At 42.7% G+C, this 25054-nt stretch overlaps 1 protein-coding gene across 1 annotated transcript in view; it reads right to left on the bottom strand.

Annotated features, from left to right (window-relative positions):
* Positions 1–25054, bottom strand: part of LOC113580013 (mannosyl-oligosaccharide 1,2-alpha-mannosidase IA) — a 197136-nt gene that overhangs the window by 12691 nt on the left and 159391 nt on the right. The gene's annotated exons all lie outside the window — the stretch shown is intronic.

The following is a 25054-nucleotide window of genomic DNA, read 5'->3' as shown; positions in this document are numbered from 1 at the left end:
GTATCATTTCAAGATGAGATGTATTCAGACGTCTGAAACAATTCCCCAGAGCCTCCTGAGCCTCCAAATAAAAGGAAGCTAAGAAGATGCTTAATCCCGGAAGGTTTAATGACACAATAAGCACATACTTTAACAAAAAGTAAACTCCTCTGATGAGAAAGGAAATGTAAGAACACAGAGGGCCCCTGAGATCAGAACCCAGCCAAGTGAAGGCCCATTTGTGACGCAGATTTTGAAATGGCATGTTTTTACTCCGCAGCACAGACAAATGCTGATGACTCTGCTAATCCCCAGCCCACTGCATTTTTGAACAAAACCCCTTCATTTTCTAAGTATGTGCCTAGAAGCAAGGACCAAATGAATCATTACGGGACGGCGGGTTCATAAAAAATGAGTCTGAGCAAATCTCTTGGCTGAGAGCAGATTGACATCAAGTGCTCTGTTGAACAGGCCTTGGCTTTAAGTAAGAAATGCTAGACTGATCGGGTAATTAAATGGGACACCTTAGGTCAGAACGTAGCACTGGAATAAGAAAGCGTGGTGCCGTGTTTGCATCGGATCTGGACTAAGCTACTTGGAGGATATCGATAAAGCCATCAGTGCCCCCCCATACCACTTCTGCCCCCAGGCCTTGGGCAGCCTGTAGAACCGTCTGCGGCCCTTCATACAGCAGGTGAATGTGAACATGAGTCTGTAGCACATTCCAGAGGGAATTACAACTCTCCAGAAGATCTACACAGCACGAGCCAGTTGGTACCTGTGCACGCTACATTGCCATCCTTACTGCAGACCTCAAGTCCTGCGTGACCACAGCAGCACACAGTTTTGCGCTGCATCATTCAATGTGAACAAGGCTTGATAAGGAGTTGATGTGTTGATCTCCACTGCTGTAGTGTGTAGTACTTACTCTTCATGGTCTGACAACAGTGATTTGGGCTCGAAAGACTTCCTGCATTTCGCTGTCTTCTTCTTCTTCTTCTTCTTCTTCAAAAAAGCAACATTACAGATGATCACTAGATATGATCAGTTTCCTTTACTGAGCTTTGTGGCCAATCCAGAGCAAATGTCACAGTATCAGTATGTAACAGTGGTGGACAAAATTCATAAGTCCTGAGTGAAAGAGCAGATATGGTTGGTAAATTATTACTTGAGTAAAAGTTTCCTATTTATATATGTATTACAAGTGATTGCTTTTAAATGTATTGTAATATCAAAATGAGAATTACTAGGATTTATTAAAGTGCTGCCACATTTTAATGACCAAACATGAAATGACAGAACAAAATGACAATTCTGTTCCAAATCATTTTCCTTTTTTTTTTTTTTTTGATAAATTGCCACTAAAACATATCTTGTCTTATGCTGTCATTATGAACATGTACAAAACTAATCAAATATGTTTTTTTCTAGCATGTTTTGTTTACTAGTATCCAGTTAATTGTATCTGAAGGTTAGTGACTTAGCTTAGCTTCATCACACTGCACAACCACATTGTCATACATAAATATATAAGCGTAGTATTTAACAAGGATGATATATCAATTTACTCTATAATTTCAATATTTCCATAGATGCTGGGGTCTCTGATATCACGGTGGCTAATGTAGTTTTGAGGTCAGCACTTGAGATGGCTTTGCTAAAATTCATCACATGATATTCAGAACAAAAATATTTCTACATAAATTAGTCATGAATCTTTATCACATGCTAAAATATCCCTTTCCTAAATACAATTTCAAAATACTGCTAATTACTGTATTTATGCTAGAATTTGGCCTACAAATTAGTTTCAAAAGCCATTTTTAAAAACAGTATATACTGTAGTGTTTTTTAGATTAAAATTAAAGTGATTTTTAAAATCAAATTTGTGAAATCCATTATTTGGAATGTGTCTTCATAATGAAACAAGAATTTTAATTTGAGCATCATCCGAAGGCCAGTGTGACCCCCTGAGACCTCTCACAGAACCCTCACAGACCTCTCACAGAGCTCTCACAGACCTCTCACAGACCCCTCACAGACCCCTCACAGATCTCTCACAGACCTCTTACAGACCCCTCACAGACCTCTCACAGACCCCTCACAGACCCCTCACAGATCTCTCACAGACCCTTCACAGACCTCTCACAGACCCTTCACAGACCTCTCACAGACCCTTCACAGACCTCTCACAGATCTCTCACAGACCCCTCACAGACCTCTCACAGACCTCTCACAGACCCCTCACAGACCTCTCACAGACCCCTCTCAGACCCCTCACAGATCTCTCACAGACCCTTCACAGACCCCTCACAGATCTCACACAGACCTCTCACAGACCCCTCACAGACCTCTCACAGACCTCTCACAGACCCCTCACAGATCTCTCACAGACCCCTCACAGACCCTTCACAGACCTCTCACAGATCTCTCAGACCTCTTACAGACCCTTCACAGACCTCTCACAGACCCCTCACAGACCTCTCAGACCCTTCACAGACCTCTCAGACCCTTCACAGACCTCTTACAGACCCCTCACAGATCTCTCACAGACCCCTCACAGATCTCTCACAGACCCCTCACAGACCTCTTACAGACCCCTCACAGACCCCTCACAGACCTCTCACAGACCTCTCACAGACCTCTTACAGATCTCTCACAGACCTCTCTCAGACCCCTCACAGACCTCTCATAGATCTCTCACAGATCTCTTACAGACCCTTCACAGACCCTTCACAGACCCCTCACAGAGCCCTCACAGAGCTCTCACAGACCTCTCACAGACCCCTCACAGACCTCACAGACCTCTTTCAGACCCCTCACAGACCTCTCACAGACCCCTCACAGACCTCACAGACCTCTTTCAGACCCCTCACAGACCTCTCACAGAGCCCTCATAGAGCTCTCACAGACCTTTCACAGACCCTTCACAGACCCCTCACAGAGCCCTCACAGAGCTCTCACAGACCTCTCACAGACCCCTCACAGACCTCACAGACCTCTTTCAGACCCCTCACAGACCTTTCACAGACCTCTCTCAGACCCCTCACAGATCTCTCACAGACCCCTCACAGACCTCTCAGACCTCTCTCAGACCCCTCACAGACCTCTCACAGATCTCTCACAGATCTCTCACAGACCTCTCTTGATGCAGACATTTCATTAACGGAGAATAAACAGATAAACAATAAACTTTAACGGCACTCACATGTAACAATCCAGTGTAGCGTGAATACAATAAATGTGGAACAACGAACATGAACATCTAACATTTACCATCTACACCAACAATGACTGACATGGAACCAACCACACACACACACACCCACACACACCCACCCACCCACACACACCCACCCACAAGCCAGGCTTCTTCTGCTTACATTGACTTCATCATATTTACTTTCTTACCATTCATGATTGATCACTAAACATGGGGACTGAACAAAAGCTTTTCCTTGTCATGAGGGGATGATTAAACTACTAGACAAACACAGTAATGAGAACACTGATTAACAGGTGTAAGCACAACACAGTTAAAGGCTAAGCGCTACCTAATGGACCTCCCTGAAGATCTCACATGATCTTAGCTACTGAAAAAAACGTATAGGTGAATTAAAATGAAAATATCATGTTCATTTCTTTAAAAATGACAAATGACAGTAAATTTATGGAAAAACCAGGAGTCACTCTGGAAATTCCAGAAAATTCCAGCAGTTCCGCATGACGTCACTGGTAGACATCAGTGAACAACGTCGTCTTACCAACCAACCACAGTCTTAAGATCAAGTCGTTATGTGAGTCTGGCTTTCCACATCCCGTAGTTAAATTGAATAAGAGCAAATTGAATTATTGCAGCCAAAGACAACACACCTTTTTGTCATTTTGGATTATCTGCTTCTTGAGGTGTTGTCCACCATCTATGTCATATGTATGACATTAATGACAGATTTCAAAGACAGCGGGCCATATTCCTAACTATCAATGAAATGTTTAACAATAAAATGTTTCCTAACTATCCATGATCACAAGCTTTTGCTGTATTTATGTTTGACACTTTCATATTAGCTGGTGTTTATCCTTTAATGTATAGACAAAGCTACATTTTCCTTACCAAAATATGCTGGTATAAGAGCTTAAGCCACATTAACTTCCTAAACCTGTACCGTGGCAGCATCCGTTTCAACTACAGTACAACATATTTCATATTTGCTACGTATTTGCAGAGTACCAGCTGAAAGCTGTAAACCCACCTGATATTTACTCAACATGAAATTATCATGGGCAAGAGAACTGGCTTTGACCTCTACAAAGAGTTACCCCGGTGTCATTAAATTCACAAGACAACACGCAAAGTGTGGAGAGGCTGCTCTTTCATTACCCAGGTGATAACGCACCTGTCCAGGGTGTGTTTGCACAGGCACGGGGCCAGGCACGCACACAGACGACCTCACAGAAGCACGGACAGAGCAGCCATTCACAAAATCCGTGAACCGCGCCACACTTCATATCCCTCCACCGTGGACACTTCACACGGCCATAGTTCCATTAGTGGCAGGTACGTTCCCTTCTCCCGGGTGGGAGGGGGATTAGGTAGACTGATCGTTGATCACACTGATCCACTTTGGTGAGAAGGAGAGGAGTGAGAGAGAGAGAGAAAAAGAGAGAGACAGAGAGGCGGGGTTTTGAGCAGATGCTGTGGACACTGAGTGATGCTCCTGGGAAAATGGACCCAGTGATGTGGTAGGAGAGGAAATGAACAGCCACAGAGTCTTCCTGAAGGGGTTTCCTGGGGTGACCTTCAGAACAACCACAGAGTCTTTCTGAAGGGGTTTCCTGGGGTGACCTTCAGAACAACCACAGAGTCTTTCTGAAGGGGTTTCCTGGGGTGACCTTCAGAACAACCACAGAGTCTTTCTGAAGGGGTTTCCTGGGGTGACCTTCAGAACAACCACAGAGTCTTTCTGAAGGGGTTTCCTGGGGTACCCTTAAGGAAATAGAGATTTAGAAACACTCACCTTTTGTTACTTTGCTCAGCACTGAAGCGTATTGATAATGTCGATATGATGTACCTCTTGTTCAAATATAGTTTTAGAAACACCCACACAACAGAACACACTTGTGCATATGCAGACATTTACATTTACATTTACGGCATTTAGCAGACGCTCTTACAGCAGAGCGACTTACAAAAGTGCTTTGTCATTTACTCATAGGATACATCCTAGCCAGTACCGCAGGTTAGAGTCCAACATACCAATGAACTAGAATACTGTAGAAATACGGGGATCAATGCTGATGCCTAGAAGTACAAAATACATAAGATCTATCTTAAACAATGATAAGGGCTACAAACAATAAGTACTCGAGTTTGCTAAACAACATAAACAGCATAAACAATACCCTACAATAAGTACTAATTCAGTCAGTCAAGATGGGAGCAGGGTCAGTTGTCCTTTTAAATATTCTGCGAATAGATGGGTCTTCACAAAGGTTTTAAGGTTAGAGGTCATACAGTATCTTATAACACACTATTGCTACTGGCACCCCACTCATTCTGAACTGTCTCACATGCAGTGCCTACGCAGGGTTGTATTACAACAATGTATGATTTATGTTACAATGTTCATGTGACAGTGTGTATGTAAATATTTGTACCTTTTGCACATCTGTAAATAATTGCACATTTTTAGGATATGTACATAATACATTCACATGTATATTTTGTGTAACAATACTGCTAGAATATAAGGAGTAAGGCTTTAAGTTTTTCATATGTTCGAGGTGACAATAAAATTGATTTGATTCAATTTTGAAAAAACAAAACAATGAATATTCTGCCCACTAATCCTTTCTTTTCCTTTACAAGATTCTTGATATTTGGTAATAATTAATTAATAATAATTGGAGACAGATGATTTCTGTCTCCTGTGTAACATTTGCACCCATGCAGTGACTTGGGAATGAGAGTTCACTATTGTTTTAGGAGTGAGAATTCAGTAGTGATTTTGGAGTGAAAGTTCATGAGTGTCACAGTGCCATGTGTTCCTGTTGTTGTTTTTGTTTAGTACTCATATGATTCCACTTATTCTGGTACCTGAGTCTCTGCCCTCTTTGTTCACAGCTGTTCCTTGTTTTATTTTGTTAGCTCTTGTATTTAGTCCTCTGTGTTCATGCCTTTGGCTGTTGATTATTGTTTTGTTTTTGGCTTTTATTACTGCCTGCGAGGTTTATTAGATTGGTTTTCCATTATTAACCTCGTTTGGTTTTCTCTTGTTTAGTGTCGCCGGTTGTTGCTCCTGTTTGCTATGGTCGCCGCTGGTTGTGTTTCTTTTGTATTTTCTGTTATTTTAATAAACCCAGTGATTATCTCAGCTTCCACTTGTGACTACTTTGATGTGACAAGTAATGATTTGGCAGTGAGAGTTCACTCGTGATAGGTGAGAGGGAGTTCACTTGTGATTTGGCAGTGGGAGTTCACTAATGATTTGGAAGTGAGAGTTCATTAGTGATTTGGGAGAAGTGGTTTGCTATTGATTTGGAAATTAAAGTTTACTAGTGATTTTGGAGTGAGAGTTCACTAGTGACTGGCAGTAGGAGTTCTCTTGTTATTTTTGGAGTGAGAGTTCACTAGTGATTTTTGACTGGTGATTCACTGGTGATTTGGGAGTGGGTGTTCATTATTGTCACAGTTCCCCTCTTGGTATTGCAGTTGCTATGTGCTCCTGTTGTTTTCATTTAGTTCCCAAATGAGTCCATTTATTCATTGTGTACCGCAGTTCAATGTCTGCTGACTCGCTCAACCAGATGCTAGTTATTTGGCAGTAAGAATTGACTAGTGATTTGGTAGTCGGCGACAAAGAAAGAGAGAGAGAGAGAGAGAGAGAGAGAGAGAGAGAGAGAGAGAGAGAGAGAGAGAGAGAGAGACGGGGGGTGGGTGGTGTTGTGCAAGCATCAAACAGCACTTGACTGACAACCAAAACTCCAAAATGAGTCCAAGCTGAATCACAGATGGTTGTCAGTCAAACCTCAGAAGGACCACCCCTCTCTCATTCTCATCCTGCCTCCTCCATCACATGGCCCCCTGCTAGCTAAGGCGCCTGCTTTTTATTCAGCAATATGCCATGCTGAAATGCACTGATGTCCCCTTCATGACGTGTTTACAGAAAGGACTGAGAGCAGGAAATTCATCACACTCACAGAGAGGGTGAAACACCACGGGGTTCTCCCTTTGCTTTGTTGAGAATCAAATGCGCAAGTTCGCTGCAGCCATGGTGTTTTCCATCACCTCACTCAGAAGGCCACAGCATACTTATGTGTTTGAATCCTTCACAGCCTGGCCTGCCTGTACTAAGCCTCTTGTCCCAGCATAAGTGCTCCTATGACACTCTTTGGATGTTATTTTACTAACGTCTCCCAAACCCCTTGCGCTCAGCCAGATGCTATCCCCACCACTAACCATAAATGTTCATTAAGCTAGGCTTCCTCACCAAACGAACTTTTAATTCCATCTTTTTATAACTGACAGAGCAGCAGAGAGGGTACAGGATGCCTGGCGCAGAATTCTGAACGTACGCTCATCTTTGGTGGAGGAAACCCACGGCCCTGTAGCGGAGCTGGCAAGCGTGCTTGAACTGTGCGCATCACTAGGCTGCCTGAGGGTGCACCAGGGCACTATGGGACGGGGGATGTATGGGCATGAATGAGACCCTCTCTACTTGAAGTCTAAAGTATAGCCCCAGGATGGTGTCCAGTGGGAAATGTGATGAGGAGGTTAAGCAGGATGCAGGGAAGAGTTGCATAAACAAGAACACATTTTATTTGGACATATAACACTCACGACGTAGCACGCAGGCTATTGGGTTCAAACACCGTCAACACAGACACAAACGATAGACATTTATACACGTATACTAATGACACAATGAGAAGCAGACACACACACACACGAGGTGACGTTCAGGGGGAGGGGCTGTACTGTGACAGGAAACCCACAGTAATCTGAATAAAAGTAATGATATCGTTAGATCATAATGCAAAAAACAGATACTTTAATTACATTGAGTTTGAATAATAAACATTACCAGTCAAGATTTTTTCAGCATTCAGTAATAATTTTGTCAAGTGTTGATAAATAAATCTCATTCTTGCACTTCAAAAAGCCTTGGGGGACCAGTTTAATGTAAGATGGGCATGTCTGTGTTATTTAATCTAAAGCTATTTCCTTGGGAACACTTCTCAAGCTGGTTACATCATCTTCTTATTGGTTCATTTAAGTGATTTCACTACACAGCCAGTATCAGTACGCAAATGACGAACAATGGTCTCCAGCCCATTGGTGTGTCTTTCTTAATCGAAAGAGTTTGCAGTTTATGATCTAAGCATAGATGTCTTGCCCCAGGAGTCATTAAGAACTCAGCACAAAAGCATTTAAGGCACTGAACATTCCTTGCACCTTAAAGCTAGGAACAACTAACCACAACTGCTGTGGTTTGGTAATTAGGCTTAGCACAAAGACATAACGTCAGTCAGTGTCAACAGGGGTGTGCCCGATTAACTGCACGCTCATCCCATCTGCCCTCGCTCATTTGATCTTTATTAAAAGCAGGATTGCATGACTGTCAGTCATCATATGCAGGACTGTGCTTCCGAGCAACCACATGCCACCTCTTCCAGTGTATACTGCGGTTCAGTGTCTGTTGACTCAATGATGTACCAGTATGAATTATTCAGATCTTGGCGAGGCGAGAACTTAATTTGCTCTGTTTACAATTTTCTTTGCTGACACCTGCTGGTACATCTATAAGAAAAACAATTAGAACACAAGTCCCCAAGGACTTCCTGGCCAAACCCTAAACCTTTACGTGCTTTCCCGCTGCCTCCGTTCTGTTTTTCCTCTCATCCCTCATCCGTTTGTCAGACAGGGTTCCAGGCACTTTGCACAGCCCTGAAATGTTTTTCATGGCCTGCCATTTTAGTTGGCGTTATCTGATTGGTCAGACCCAGGGACCTGCGCTTACGCTGCTGTGTCCATTGCCAGGCCGTTTTTCATTGCGTTTCCTGAATCTTAACAATTGACTCACCGCAACATGACAGCACTGCGCATTAGACGAGCCTTATATTGCAGATATGGATCAAAACAGAGCCATGGATTTTATCCTTTACATTTTTGGGCCAAGCCCTCTTTCGGGGGTTTGACTTTTCTAAGGTGTGTGGTGATACGTATTCTTCTCACTCCTCACCATCAGTAGGGGAGAGTAGGAGCCCAAAGGGTACCGTGTTCATCCCCCTGGCCCCCTGAAAGGGCATGTGTTTCCTTTATGCAATTAGTATGGAAACAGTTTCCTTCATGACCCCTAACAAATCCCCTCAGCACAGTCTAAATCATGACCTGCTGGGGATACTGGCGGGAGGCCTTTGAAGATTATTAGATGCCTGGGGAGAGTGAGAATGAGAGAAATGTTTAAGTGCGATGGCCCTGCGAGATCGACCCTATCTCCACCCCTGCCTGGGGGGAAAATGGTATGCCCCACACAGAGTTCTTCACAATGTGGAGTGATAACATGACTAATAAAACCCTGTGGGGTTTTTCCACAGATTAAAAGCATGTGCTGTGTGGATCTCTGCTTCTCAGAACATAAATTCTGTGCTACTGACAGACTAATGAAGCACTCGGGCCATTAGACAGAGTGCCTAAGAAGAGAACTTACACCACACTGCTATTGCTGTGTTATATGAAAGATCTCAGGCACTTAGTGCAAGGAGCATAAATGATCTCATTCACGGTAATCACCTCCAGCATCTTCCCTTTTTAACCAGACTTTTGCTAATTTGCCAGTTCAGCTGGATCAATCTATATCAGCAGATAGTATTACATGGAGAATTACGATGATCCTGATGATCACATAAGCGATTTTATCCCTGCACAAACGTGAGGAGTAAAATTGTAACGCGGAGTGAGAGAGATGCAGAAGCAAACGCTGTGAGGAGCGAGATTGTTATGGGCGAATCTAGACTCACAGAGCCATCACGAACACAAAACCAGAACGAGAAAACACGATTACCAAAAGGACAACAAAACAAGAAAACCAAGCTGATAATTGAAAACCACAGAAGCTAGGAAAAAACAAAGGCTCAGCTCAACGACCAAACACAAGACTACACACACACAGACTAACAGGGAACAAACTAGGAACAGGTGAGAAACATAACAGGCAGAACAGCGTTAACACCGAAACAAGGAAACACGTGGAAAGGAAACCAGGAATAAACAAAGACAAGACAGTGTGGTCACGTCGAGAGGGACGCTAGGTGGGACAAACCGTGACAAAATTCATAGCTAAATGAATACTTTAATCAAATTTTATCATTAAAAAAAATCAAACTTGTGCATAATCTCATACCGCTAATCAAATCTGAGTTCACACAGGAGCAATTTAAATATCTTGATATTTAATTCTGAAAGCAGGCCTTGAAAGTCAGAAGCCCACCTACACAGAAAAGTCACGTTCACAGTCTTACCCAGTGAGAACGCTTTGCAGAACCTGAAAAGGCTGAGAGGTACTTTTAAATTTCACAAGCTCCTCATGTTATTTAAATCACCAGTAGGACTTTCAATATATGCCTTTTTTTCTTAATGACTAAAGGAGTCTGCTCTTTTTTTTTTTTTTTCCAGAAAGAGGGGCCTCATAAATGGCCCTTCTACAGCGTGGGAAGCCTCTGGTAAGAGTGACTTAATCTGGCTCATCCCCGTATGCAGGCTCTGGAGGAAGGCTCCATGTAAATGAAGTCCCTTAGTAACCAAGACATCAGCCTCAGTCAAAGCTCTTAACCAAATCTTTGACAGGTCATTAGACCACATGGTGTGCACTGCTGATGAAAGAGGGGGAAATTTCAGTTGTTTATTTATGCAGATGTGACCAACTGGGACTCAACTATCATTAACGGTGGGATCCTAACTACATAAAAATGTAAATAACTGTATCAATGGAGTTGGACGGAGTGAAGATTCTTTGAACATTATCAGCAGGAGATTGTAATAAAGCAGCTGTAATCATGCAATTATCTGAATAATATTTGTTCCAGAAGCTGTGGTCATGGTTTTTAAAGCTGTTTTCATTAAAAAGGAGAAATGAATGAAACTGACTCATTATGAGACTTGTAGGACATTTCCAATCCTTTGATGTTAAAATATGCAAACAGTGTAGTAAGTTACAGTTACTACACATATACAGTAGTTACACATGTACAACCCAATTAAATAAAATTACACTTGGTTTAGTAAAGTGGGCATGTAAAATGATGGTGAACTGAGATATATATATGTATCATAATTTCAAACATCATGCAAAAATATGTGGAGCATTAAAATTACATTTTCCCTTGGCAAATATTGAAGAATGATGAGAATTTTTGCAAAATGAAGCAGAAATGGATAAAAAGGTATTAGCAGTTGTGAGGGTATAGAGAGGATCACAAATGAAGCACTACACAACTACAGCAGAAAAGAAGTGAGAAGTTTCAGAGGAGCGGCAAAAGCATTCACATCGATGAGCATCAAGGACAGACGGGAAGGTAAGTCAGAAAACGTTATTTTTGTTTGGAAAGAAAACCAAATCAAATGTTTAAAAGGGCAGAGATGCGAATTAAAAGTCATCTGTCTATGATCAAACATTTTATGAGGATAATGAGGATACACATTCAATTAATGCTGTCTTCATAGTGAAAATATTACTGTTAAATACTTTTGTGCATTAGTCAAGATTTAGGAAACACCACCTCTTTAGTCAAGATTAAAGCAAACACAACACAAATAATATTGCAAAAGTGAACCATATGGTAGCTATTATTTCAGGGTGGGAGTGCTTGTATATAGAAGCCTAAACAAATTATAAGCATCAGGAGATGGCTACAGCACTACTATAGCTCAGAAAAGAACTGATTTATTCTACATGACAAACTATGATAACATACCATTACATTTTTTTTCCCAGAAAGACTCATTTTCTAATCATGTCTACCCAGGTTTTCTATAAATTGCTTGGTGTAGGAGTGGTGTTTGGCCAGAGTGGACATCAAACCTGTCCGGGCAGCGTGATGGTTTTAGCATTTTACCCTGATGTGGTACTGCCAACTATAGAATTTCACTTCTTGATAGTGAAATTCTAACCATATAAACATTTGGAATTCAGCTCAATGATTTGCTGCTGTGAGAATAGTCAGATGTTTTCACTGTCCAGCATTTCTTTTTAATGAGCTCCCATGAGTTTGTCAGTCACTACTTGTGTTAGCTAGTTAGCATCATTAGCTGCAAGGGAGTTTGATGCAGTTGATCTGTGTAATGCATATTTCTCTGAAGATGGGTCACCCAAAGCATTACTTAGGTGATAAAAGTTTCTGCTTTATATATGTTACATAAAGTCTTCCACTCAAATAGTTCAACACATTATACAGATCATGTTTACATATCTGTCCAAGAGGAACATTGCTAATTCTGTATCTAGCTTCATTTCCTTAGCATGAATTAATTCCCTTCATTTTGAAAAAGCACATGGAATGTTTAGCGGCAAGAAGGTGGAAGCATATGCAGAGAAGAGCGAGATTTAATAGGGGCAAATCCAAAATTAGAGTCGTTTAGGCAGTCCAGGGTTATAGAGCCGATGGAGAGCATGGGGAAATATATTATTATCAAACAAAACACACGAAGGCACACATGGGAAAGCAGGCTATAACTAAGGCAAGGGAAAAGTCAGGGTTAGGAAACATGAAGGCTAAGAGACAAAAACATGGAGTTCAAAGAAACACCTTAACACCTTCAAACATTCAAACAAACAAACAATGAACCATTAAAACAATTAACAGCCACGACCAAGGCACACAACAGGGTTTAAATATATGAACTAGAAACGAGGGACAGCTGTAAGCAATCAAACTGAGGACAAAAAACTATGGAACGGAACTAAACAGAAGACAGGAAAAACACGGAACACGGAAGATGGAAGGGAACGATCGTGACAGTACCCCATCCCAAAGCACGCAACACCGGGGCGTGCAAAAACAAGAACCATCAAAACAAGACTAGGACGAGACAACAGGAATAGAATTGGCAAGATGCGGAGCAGGGACAGGACCCAGACGAGACACAGGATCAGACAGGCCAGAAACAGGAACCGAACACGGGACACGATGAGGAGCAGGCACCGGAACATCCGCAGACACAGAAACCGGGGCGACAGGAGAAGACTGAACAGGACAAGAACCAGGAACAGACACAGGAACCAAAGGAACAGGAGTGACAGGCAAAGGAGCAGGAACAGACGTAGAAGCAGAAGCAGACTAAGGACAAAAAATAAGTGCCGGAAGGGAGGATGAGGATTACAAGCATGCGAAACAGACCAGGCCAGGGACAAAGAGACAGGAACAAAAATGGACACAGGCACCGGAACGGACACACGGACGGGCACAGGAACAAAGGGAGACACAGGAACCGGAACGGGCACAGAAACAGACAACACAACAGGAACCAAAACACCAGGCATAGAGAAGGCAAAAACAATGGGCAGTAGGAGCCACAGGAGAGCTTGGAGGAGCAACCAGGGGGACATGCCTGGCACGAGGACAGGGACTGGTGGAGTGGTTTCTCCCACTCCAGGAACAGGACCTGGTGGGTCCAGGGGCGCGGCTGTGACGATCAGCTGCGGCAGACCTTGGGGATGCAGAAGCAAGGCTGCAGCCATAAGCGGCGGCAGGTCTGGGGGTCCGGAGGCACGGCAGCGGCCGTCAGCGGCGGGTCCACATATTGGGTGGCTTGTGGGATAGCCACAGACACTGGTGGGGTGCCCCTGGAGGAACACACAGACACAGAACCCTCTCGGTGGTTCCCAGAGCGCACACGGGGTATGGGGAGCTCTCATTTGTGCTTGGGTACCAACCGAGTGCCTAAAATGGGCTCTGTGCATTCACTCCGCCTACTCACATTTTGCGCTGCAGGCCGCTCCCCCCTGCAGCGTTGGTCAAGACGGGTAGACTCTTGGCACTTACCTGGGATCTCGTTGTCATCAGAATAAACGCGATCCTGCTTTTTCTGGGAACGACGAGATGCCCGTGTACCCGCAGTGCCAGGGGATTTGCTGTCTCTGGTTTGGTGGCGCTTAGACATAACGAACTCGGACTGTGTAGAAACAGCCAGAGTTTCGTCCCAGCGAAACCACCTCTCGCTCTCTCGCTGCGTCCTTGTTGGGCTGTTCATTCCGCAACGATGAGCGGTAAGGAGGCGGACGCATGTGCTGAGAGGAGCGAGATTTAATTGGGGCAAATCCAAAATCAGGGTCGTTTAGGCAGTCCAGGGTTATAGAGCCAACATGAAGAGCACGGGGAAACATGATCAAACAAAACAAACACACGAAGGCACACACAGGAAAGTAGGCTATAACTAAGGCGTGGGAAAACTCAGGGCAAGGCAACACGAAGGCTAAGAGACACAAAAGCATGAAGTTCAAACAAACATTCAAACAAACAATGAGCCATTGAAACAATGAACAGCCACGACCAAGGCACACAACAGGGTTTAAATACATGAACTAGAAACGAGGGACAGCTGTAAGCAATCCAACAATGTGAGGACAAAAAGAAACTATGGAACGGAACTAAACAGAAGACAGGAAAAACACGGAACACGGAAGATGGAAGGGAACGATCGTGACAGCACACCCATTGTTAAGTCATTGTTAACTTTTTTGTCCGCTGTCCAAGTGCTTGGTGATGCCGGGCACTTACTGGATACTGCCATGTTTTCTTAGCCAAACAGATGAAAAGGGGGTGAAGAAATGGGACGTTGAGGGGTGTCTAATAAACTAACTGACAGGAGGTCAGTGTAAACACCAAACAAGATTTCGTCTTGGAACACAGTTTTTTCAAACAGGGTTTCTCATGCAACTATTACATGTGCTGACGCCACTGCTAAAAATATCCATTTTAAAATTATGTTCTATTTCCTCAGTTTATTTGAATTAATAGAAAAGAGGAAAAATCGACTAATGCACATTCGACTAATGCATAACAGTTTTCTAAATTAAATCCTTCTCTAATCTTTTCCAGCAAAAGAATATATTATTGTGCATAAAAAACAAATCATCAGCATAAAAACCAAACTCAGTGAGCTAATATATAAACATATAAACAGGATATATAAACAGTAGCCCTAAGTATACATATTTCACCTTCCCTATTTATGGTTACTAAAAATGAAACCAAAGGAAATGGTAGACTGAAACACAAGTGTGAACATAGTGTCATTACAGTAATTTCTGGCCTCACCAGTGAACGTCCGAAGGCTCTTTGCATCCCACCTGCATCAATTCCCCTAACGTGAATGGGAGAGCACTTTTACTTCAGTTACAAACCTCTTTGAATTAAACAACAATACAGCACTGCCGGCCTCTGCAAAAGGGGCCTTTAAAAATATCAACAAGCTGAAGTCTTCTGAGGTGCACCATAACCACAGAGATTAAACACATTAATTGCTTGTTAATTTTGATGTTATTTGCCATTTGTATGTTAATCGTGTTTTTCTCCTGAGAGGACGAGGTGACATTACACAAGACTTGTTTTGTTTGAATTATCTTCTAATTTCTCTTCCCATAATTAACAAACGTTGAAACTACAGACTCTAAAGCTGCTGCACCCACAACCCAAAAAACCCCCAAAACACCAGAAACTTCAAATCTTGGTCAAAAGGCTATGTGTGGTGTAACATTAAAATGACTTCATGAGCAGAAGGCTGTAATCTGATTATGAGCTTGTGCAGATCTTCTTTTGTGTGCCATTTGATGCACATTTAAAAAAAGAGGCTTTAAAGCCAAAGGCAGCATAAAAAAAGAGCAAAGATTAAAAAAAAGGTGATGTGGCTTTGTGCTGTAGGCTTTCATATACATCTTAATAACAGAGACAGCGCATTCGTGGTTAATGATGCTATTTAGCTAGTGCCTTCAGCTAAAGCAAATTACAGAGAGAATGGTGCATGTTGGGGCTAAGTACCTTGAAGTCTGGCAGGGCTTCTTAAGGGCTCCACATAGTTTCAGGTTTCTCTGCCCCAGTACACCTGATCAGGCTCATTAGTTAATTATCAAGCCCTGCATGAGTTGGATCAGGTGTGTTTGCGCAGGGCTGTGAATCGCTGGCACTGGAGCTGAAAACACCTGCTCTATGGCATAATGAAAGCAGGACATTAACACCTGGAGCCCACCACGTGATAGCTTGGTGTTTAGCCTAAACTACCCACTCTACTTGCCTAGCACCACCTGTAGAACAACAGGTGCTACTGCAGCTTTCTTTCTGTGTTTGTTGGGGGTGTGTGTGTGTGAGTGTTTGTGTGTGTGTCTGTGTATGTGTGTGTGAGTGTGTGTGAGTGTCTGTGTGTGTGTGTCTGTGTGAGTGTGTGTGTGTGTGTGTGTGTGTGTGTCTGTGTGTGCACGTGTGTGTGTGTGTGTGTGTGTGTGTATGTGTGTGTGTGAGAAAGGTCTCAAGTTCACATGAGCACATTTGAACCACAGCTGAACAACACAGGGCTAATAAAAATTTATGTGGCCATAGTATGTCTCAAATAAATATTTGACAATCTAGCAGAATTAACACCACCATATTCTGATGCATCTGTTGATCTGTGTAGGCTACAATATAATTTCAACCCCACAAAACAACTTCTTAGCTTGCAGCATCACCAAAGACTGTTGCCAATGTAAGAGTTTAACAACTCTCCTTCCAAGTGTTCCTTCACGAGTTCAGTGCTAAGGCGACACGTGAGCCTGTGGATGCAAAGTTAAGAGCATGGGACATAATCATTGCTCACTGGTGGGACATGAGACAGTCTGCAACTCCATTCACAGCTGAGTGCATTTCCTAAATGGCACGTGGCACTCAGAGTTCACAGGGCTCTAATTACAGGGATGAATTGGGGTGTTAAAGCTGCCTAATGCCACCTTTTACTAATTATGTAGGGTGCACCTGCATTTATTGGCATTTATTAATTTGCTGGAAATAAATAAAATAAAAGCACCTGTGACAAGGTGGGTGGAGTGGCACAACAGAGGGTGTGACATTTCAAATTCATCAGTGCAATGGTATTTTTTAACCTGTTTTGGGTTAAACCAGCACTACCGCCTCCTTGGACCTGCTCTTAGCACAAACGCCTTTTCCTTACTTCAAACAGACAAATAAAGACTATTCAACGTGTATTTTGTGATGTAAATGCGCACATACCCTAAGAAATTAATAAAATGCAGCGTTAGGTAACTTTAACACCCCAGCGCAGCCATGAACATGCCCTATTTCAACTTAGAGTAATACCAAATCAACCCAATATTAGAATTAAAATAAGTAAATAAATAAATGATGGAGAATCTGTGGAGAAACTTGAGGATGCCTCAGCAGTGGTGCCAGGTCATGACAAAACCTTCTCCAAAATACCCCCCCCAATGCAGAAAATGCCAGAAATTGTTAATGTCAGTAACACTGAACATACGTTAGTAGGGCAGGAATGCTTGCAGAGTTAGCAGGTGTGACAATCCCTTTAAGAGCTGCCCCCGTATGTGTGTAATTTTCTTCTTTATTAGACTTTCTCACACATTACACTCAGGTACTTAAATAATCAACACATGGAATTAAAATCCTCTCGTGAGGGCACATCGAAAATATCTCAGTCCTACAGGGGAACCAGGGCAGACTTGGCATCTGCATTACAGCCTCATTAAAAGTCCAGATGGTAGTAGAGTCTTCGAGTAAACCTTACCCAGAGATCTAGGGCCCCCACCACACGACATTAAAACACTTGCTATGATGGGATCCGCTGTGGATGTTAGATCATCAGGTTTTAAACCGTCGCTATTTCTATCTCTAGCCTTTATACAAATACAAGAACAAGAACTATAGTGAGCAAGTATGTACTCGAAAGCCACATATTTTAGTCAGAAACGCACACATTACAGTGTAGGAGCAATGATATGACGTCACTGGAGGGCAGACGCACAGCCCAAGACAGTCAAATAGCCATAAAACTACTGTCATGGTCAGAATACCACTTAAAGAACTTTTTCCACCAGGGTGTGTATGACCTTGCTTGCCCTGGCAGTGTGGTATAGACTGGTATGTGCTCTTTCCAGGCTCAGAATATTCAACAGAGAAAACCACTTTCATAAGAAATACAATTTCTTTAACAACAATGAAATAGAAATTTCACAAGACATTCATAACATACTGTGAAATGTCTTATGTTGTTTGTGCAATGATGCTATTTTGTGTGAAAGAATAAGCCATTCCTTTTCCTGATTTATATTTAAAAATACAAGATATACCATGTTTCATCTTGCATGAAATGTGAAACCCTGCCTGAATCAATGAGATGATTTTTAGTGTCGTGTAATACACCTGCTACATGGTAAGGATATAAAATGAAACTTTATGTCCAGTTGTGAAAGAACAGGCTTATGAGGAGTGAGATTGGAGATGGCCAACAGACCACTGCTGCTGGACGGAGAACCAATCAACAATGAGGACCAGATGTAACGGCGGTATGGACATTGCCCACCATATACCCCTATAAAACGCATCACTTCTAACTTCAGGCTGGAATCGATCATCAGAGGCCTGTTGGTCTCTGATCAACAATTTTGGAAATAAAGAACTGGCTGCCAATTGGCCTCTAATCAACAATTCCTGGGTTGAATCTTTGGTTCCAACTACAAGACTTTCTTCATGTAACCACCTGGAATAATTGCATAAGGGTGTGTTGCTGTGAATCCCAGAACATCAGCCAGGAGACTGAAACTTGCGGGTGCTTCGGTCAACTCCAAGGCAACACTAAAGGTAAATTATATGCTTTGATCCCTGCTTCTCCTTGCCAATGTTGCCATAGTGTTTAGTCTTGATACTGTGACATTACAGAACAAGAAAGTTCTGGTACTGTCTGTTGAACTAGTCCTACACTGTGTATTGGATTTTTACATTTTCCTTTCAAATAATCATCCCTCATAAATGGCCCCATTTTAACTTTGTGGTTTTATTTGTGTATGCTGTTTTTTTTTTTTTTGTTTTGTATTGATGTTTTTCATTTTTATACATCTTACAATATTACATTACATTATTCTTTTCTAATCATTATTCATTATTCTTTGTCCAATTGCTTTATCTAATGGTGTCACTTTTAATTATTAGTCTCCTTCGTTCTTTGTTTTTTTCACATTTCTAGTCATGCACATAAACCTTGAACCTGTTTACCTGTGTATTTAGTTAAGTTAATACTACTTTGCGCAGTTATTCTCATTTGTTTTGTATTCCCAGTTTTGTTATTTAACTCACTCCTCCTTGTCCCACCTTACTGTCCTTAGTCCTGGACTTCTCTCATATGCCTGACTTTGTCTATCTCTGCTCTCACATACGAAGCGATGCTACTCCGCACTTGTGTTCGCTCTCAAGCTCACCAGCGTTGCAGTCTTGTCACAGAACTTCTAAGAGCTAGAGAAAGTGCTCCTTTAAATTTGAATGATCAAAATTTTCTTCAGATATCAATACAATTATCACTATTTGTATGGATACTTCATGTTAACCGTCAAGCGTGTCTCATGTTGTACTACTGGACTAGTGCCGCATTGATTAGCTTTACTATCAATGATAAGATAATTTACTCGGAGCGCCTATGATACATACATTCACTCTAGCACTGCGCACTACAGCCACATCCGTTACCATGCACTGTTCGTCAGACATGCTCTACCCTGTTCATCACTGGTGAGCACCCGTGTTGTAACACGTTAGTGCTGTGCAGTTCTTCCCTTATTAGTGTTCTTTGCACTCTTCATCTTGCTGCTGTAGATACTGGGCCAGGTTCAGGGTTTTCACACAACCAATCACATTGCCAACGAGATACCAATTATACGGCCAATCACGTGTGCTGCCCGTGGCAATGAAAACTGCGCGGGATGTGGCAACAACGCTATAAGACTTGTAAGGCTCCTGGTCTGATCCTGGAATGCAGCACATTCTGGTGTTCTTGCTTTTGAGCAGGGCTCACCGCGCGATGGTCTGCCAGAGGACAGCTCTCTCTGATCTGAAGAAGCAGCCTGGAGAAAGAGTGTGAACTGTGCAGACGTCTGAATGCGCAAGGCTTAAAAAAGAAGGTGGCATCAGTAGGTGGCGCGTGATCATCGGCAGGGGAACAGCAGGTCTGGGGGAGTGAGCTTGCAGGGGGGGCATGTTGTATGCACCCCCTGAACAGACACATCAGAAAGCTGCTGGTATATTATTAAGAAAAAAAATCCCAAAATGGCAAACAAGCCCAAAAGTAAAAAGAAGGGTATGGCTGGCCCACGATGAAGGAATAAACTCAGATTCCACCATCAACTATGGCCAAGCGAGAAATTAACATAGTCAGAACTTGCTGGCCAGCACCTTTGACAAGGGGCTCACCTCTGTCTTGTTTAGAGATAATGGAAGGTTCGGAGATTCACAAAACAGGCCTGGTCTAGCAGTCGGACCCACATAATGAAGACGAAGTGCTCCCTCAAGATGAAACCTCCCCTTTTACTATTCAATTCCAGCAGAGCGACGGGAAAAAAAAGGAAAAATACGCCGAAGGGTTTGAAAATGGGAGAATAAAAAGCATATTTGAGAAGATGTGGAGATATGGTAACTGGCTCTGTTCATTACCGCAGGCTATCTCTCTGCCCTTGAGAGCATCTGTTTTATTTCCTGCATTTGCAGACATCCTCTTGTGGGGATAATCAAAAGACGCTCCGGGAGATGGGTTGAGGAGAAGGGTGGAAAAATTGTGATGCGCTTGTGTCAACTAGTAGGCTTAGCGCAGGCATGGAGCTCAAACCACGGGAAGCAATGATATTCAGCTTCGTTTTTATCCGTGGCTCTCCTGCGCGGGAGCAGGTTGAGAGGTTTATGGGTAGTGGAAAGCAGGGGACAGCTGGGCAGCACTCCTGTCGGGAGGCTTAGCCAGAATGATTGGGCCCCTGTCACTCACCTGGATTTATGGCATGACTTTGAAGGAGACTCATCTCTCCTCTGTCTCCTTTGAATGAACAGAAGGTCGTCTGCAGCAGGACAGACCAGTCTGTCCAGCAGGGAGGGGACATCAGGGCATGAGCAGTTGCTGAACACATTGTGGATATACTGAAGTGAGGTTTTTGTGCATCCGACATGCTGCATCAGCTCTGCCAAAAAGTAAACTACAACGAAGTTTGTTCTGCTCAAATTATATGAAAATAGAAGCAGTGTGGTCTAGTGTTATACCATACATGGCCACAATTGCTGTCTTTTCTCAGTTGCCGTGTCTAAGGTTTTCCTGCTTTGTACAGCCCACTCAAATAATCCATTTAATTGTGCAGAGAAAGAAATCTCTTAGGCTTAATGTTATGACCCCTTTGTAAAAACATTTTAACCACTTTACTTTCCATCTTTCACTGTAGTGATCAATCTGGCCAAATGTAACCTGAACACATCTTAAACTACTGCATTCAGTCATGTTCTATCACTATTTTCTATATGTATTTTGTTTGCTATTCAAAAGTTAAGCCTACTTGCATGATTAGCCTATCCAGGTTTAAACCTTCCAGGTTTAAGAGCAACACTGCCAAAGCTTTCCTCTTCATTTCCCAACTCACTTATACTGAAATGGGAAGGATCCCAAAAGAGTGTAACGCTGTCGGCCCGAGTACCGCGGGGCAGGACGCACGGACTCATAAAACACAGATGACAAAAGGAGCACTCACATATGACGTCTACCGTGAACATGACAAGACAATTAATTAGACATTAACAAATTAGGTAGCAACAATGACCAGCAACGGTGCGCGCACACTGACGGGGGTTTAAATAGACAGACACGCATACAACACTAAACCCCGTGCAGGTGTGTGCAATCCTGGGGGGCGTGGTTACAAAATACACAGGTGAATCCCCTGCATGTGGCGGGCCGTACCACGTGACTCGTGGCGGGCGGAGCATTCCGCGACAGAACAGTCGGGGCCAGAAAGCGAGTCAAAATGCTGAGTAAAGTCGTCAGTGACAAAATCCATAAACAGAACCCAGACAACAAGCAGAGATCAAAATCCGAATAACCTCTAGTCAAGACTTTGCACTGAACTAACCCAAAGCCGGAGCTAAAATACTGTTCTAATGATGTAACAGCTATCAACAGGTACAGGACACAGTTCAATAGATTGGTGTCAGTGACCTCTGCAGTCAAGGAGGGGAATCACCGGGGCAGTATGTGACATACACTATGATTTGTGTGTGGAGACAGCCTTGCAAACTCTGCATATCAAATATAACATGTTGCACAAAAGGGGCCTGTTATATTTCAGGTAGGAATGCATGATTATAATGCTCCCCTGCAGTAATAAAGCACATTGAATCTGAATTACCCTGTAGCCCCCCTGGCCTATAGGTCTGTTAAGTACGCTAACATAATAGGCCTGCTATGGGGGTACAATAGGGTGCCGTGCTAACCATGCATCAGACTATTGCAATTTGAGGGAAAGCTAATCATAAGAAAGGGATCTTTCAAAAAATACAAATAATTAATATAAAAAAATCCAAACAGAATATTAAATGCATTAAAAACAGTGGCATCTGTTTCGTTTAGGGTTTTTCTAAGCATTCAGGCCTATACCACAGAGTAGTCAGCCTGAGGTATAATAAAATGTGTCTTTGTGAGCAAACATACCTGGTGGCTACTAAATAATATTGCAGTAAAATGCAAGCTTATCATGAAACCAACAATAAGAATATTAAGGTAAAAAAACTGCTTTGACTCTGGCTTCCACACCATTATGTTCGTCCCAGACATCAGGCCACTGGTTTCCCGACCCATATGAACTGCAATGCAGATGTAGAGTTACATTTGCAAACTCCAGAATGAGAAGAATACCTCATCATGTCTTTCAGGGACAACACAGCCAAGCACTTCACATAAGAACCCTTCTCTTTGCTTCCTAGAATGATGCCTTGCTGAGTGGTTTTCTTGTACGGTGGTGATTTGTGTTCACCTTTGAAGTTTGACTCTGGCAGGCGGTGGGAAGTCTGAACATAACGCATGAGTCACTCTGTGTTACGGGTCAGGGGTACTCTCCTCTCTGTGCTTGCTCCGCTGCCCTGGCCCTCTGCGCACCCAATAAGGGAATTTATAACAAAGGAAAGGCAAGAAAAATGCAATTCTCTCTGCCAACATGTATTTAGGTTAAGGTGTAACAATTCCAAATCTGTTTGCAAATGTAAAGAAACACTGAGGCTCACACTCTTGGGTTACCAAGGTGTGTTGAGGGCCCAGACGCCTATGGCCTTTACAGTAATTACAAAAGAAATAGTGCATTTGACACCTGGGCTGGTGTGGGGGAGTTCTGCTGCCGAAGTCATTTAGTTTCCCTCACTGCCAGCTGTGGCGTGTAATTAAATAGGTTTTTAATCACTCCGTAGTTCTGCATCTGTGCAGATGCAGACTGATGCCAATTTAACACAGATTGTGGAGCTCTGCGTTGAAAGAGTCGGGAGATACCACTGGATACAGTGTTTTGGGGAGCTTCGGTAAGCTTTTTAACATTAGACAGGCTTGCATAGTCATTTTACCGTGATGACAAGAGTCATCATGCAGGTTCATATCCAATACGAATGCAAGAATCAAACAGCCTTAGCCATATTAGAGCACGGTCTGCCAGGTCTTTGTCTGCACTGGCTTCAGGCCTTCGTTTCTCTGCTCATAGACTGACAATAACACAAAAAGACCGAAATAAGTGCTACGATAAGTCTTGGTAAAGTTTGCTGGAGTACAGAAGGGCTGTTAAGAAGGAGATATGTGCGTAAAACAAGTCAACAAATGAAGAGTAATTGATTATGACTGAAAGAAGCATTCATTTATAGGTAGTGGAGTGTAAGTGCCTCTGATCAGACTGCTAACATCATGAATGACTGTAGATAGACTGGAGGTTTGGTGAAGCTGTCTGGAGCCAGGCACAGTGTTTAACCATAGTGTGGACAGCTTGTGCATTAAGAAAGAACATCGATCCCCCGTTGAGCTGGTCTGAAAGCTGAGACATCACCAGCGAGCAATTTGGACCAACTATCATTAACCCAGCATCTGCTGTGGTGATGTTGCCCTGCTCACGTGCACACACACACACACACACACACACACACACACACACACACACACACACACACACACACACACACACACACACACACACACACACACACCTCATCTGTAGTAGTGATAGCTAGCTAAATGGGCAATGTGAGGGAGTTTATAGAGGCACCTGTAGTTTCTTCAATTCTTTTCTTTGGTTCTATGCAACAAAATGTCTTGCTTTCAAAAATAAACAGGATTCTACTTCCAAAAAAAAGTGTGATGGGCGAAGGTAAATGTGAAGGCAGTATTTTATTTGGGTTTCGGACTTGCAGGTTTTCATAAGGTCTGTTAAAAAGTAAACAGACATTAAGCAACAGGCTTTTAGGTAGATTAAACTGTGACACGTACTCTCTAGCAGATGTGCAGAATCCATCTGTTGTGGCAAGCTGTACTGCTAATTAGGGAAGCAGATATGTCGACTGAATTTCAATGACCGAGTAGTAGTAATAACCAGGTCTTCTTTATTACCACGTAACGCTTCACAGCCACACCCCTTACACCAGTAAAACAACGACGCTTCTCTTGCTATTGCGTCTCCTAAAAAAGTAGTGCTGTGTGCTACCTGCCACAAGGGAAGGTAAGAGCAGGATTCCTGTGCCTATTGAAAATATTTGACTGTAGTTATTTCAGGATAGGTTCTGGGTAAATGTGGAAAAAAGAAAAATGAAAAACAAATATATGTTTCAATATATGTTTTCAGACTATTGCTCCCTTTTTTCTAAAATAATATAAAATTCTGATTTTCTAAAAACTGATCATACAAGCAGAATGTTTTTTTCATGGCATTTGGAAATGTTTTACCTCTGTGAGAGTACGTGGCAAAGCGAGCTCGATGTTGCCGAAAACAAGGCAAGAAATATGGCGTGCGTCTGAATAACTAACACAAACAAA

Source organism: Electrophorus electricus, chromosome 5 (assembly GCF_013358815.1).
Source record: "Electrophorus electricus isolate fEleEle1 chromosome 5, fEleEle1.pri, whole genome shotgun sequence".
Classification (NCBI taxonomy): Eukaryota; Metazoa; Chordata; class Actinopteri; order Gymnotiformes; family Gymnotidae; genus Electrophorus; species Electrophorus electricus.
This window is presented reverse-complemented; position numbering and strand designations above follow the sequence as displayed.